The 483-nt window shown below is 39.3% G+C and overlaps 1 protein-coding gene across 1 annotated transcript in view; it reads left to right on the top strand.

Moving 5' to 3' along the window:
- Positions 1-483, top strand: part of ZCCHC16 (zinc finger, CCHC domain containing 16) — a 5,946-nt gene that overhangs the window by 920 nt on the left and 4,543 nt on the right. The window lies entirely within an intron of this gene.

Genomic DNA, 483 nt, shown 5'->3' with positions numbered 1-483 from the left:
TTTTATATTAGCATCCTGTAGAAGATCTGGAGACCACAAGTAAGAATGCAACTACTCTGGGTAGTTGTATAACCCTAGTTCAAAGTGTCTCCTCCAATGGGTTATGTAGAACAGCTTGAAAATAAAGCAGGGTAATGTCTCAAAGCTCTCTTATAAGCAGCAGGGAATGATAGGTCCTTCTCTAAACGAAGTCTCAGGGAACCCCAAAGTGGAGTAATTTTATATCTGGGCAAACTCTTAACTGTGGCTTTGAGTTGAACTGAACACAAATATCAAAGTGACCTGCAATAGTTTACTAAGCCTATTTTTGTGCTATTGCTTTCACAGTTGAAACTCATACTGATTAAGGAAAAATTTAGACATGTGCAGTTTTCCATCAGACCTAGTCCAGGCTTACAAGTTGAATCCCTCGAGACTGTTCATTTGAGTTACAAGCTCTGTTTCTACTTCATCTCCAAAAGATTGTGGTCTGGAACTCCTCCA

The sequence above is a fragment of the Bison bison genome, unplaced genomic scaffold (genome assembly GCF_000754665.1).
Source record: "Bison bison bison isolate TAMUID 2011002044 unplaced genomic scaffold, Bison_UMD1.0 scf7180017851439, whole genome shotgun sequence".
NCBI classification, from domain to species: domain Eukaryota; kingdom Metazoa; phylum Chordata; class Mammalia; order Artiodactyla; family Bovidae; genus Bison; species Bison bison.
The sequence above is the reverse complement of the archived record's forward strand: the minus strand, read 5'-3'. Positions and strand labels throughout refer to the sequence as shown.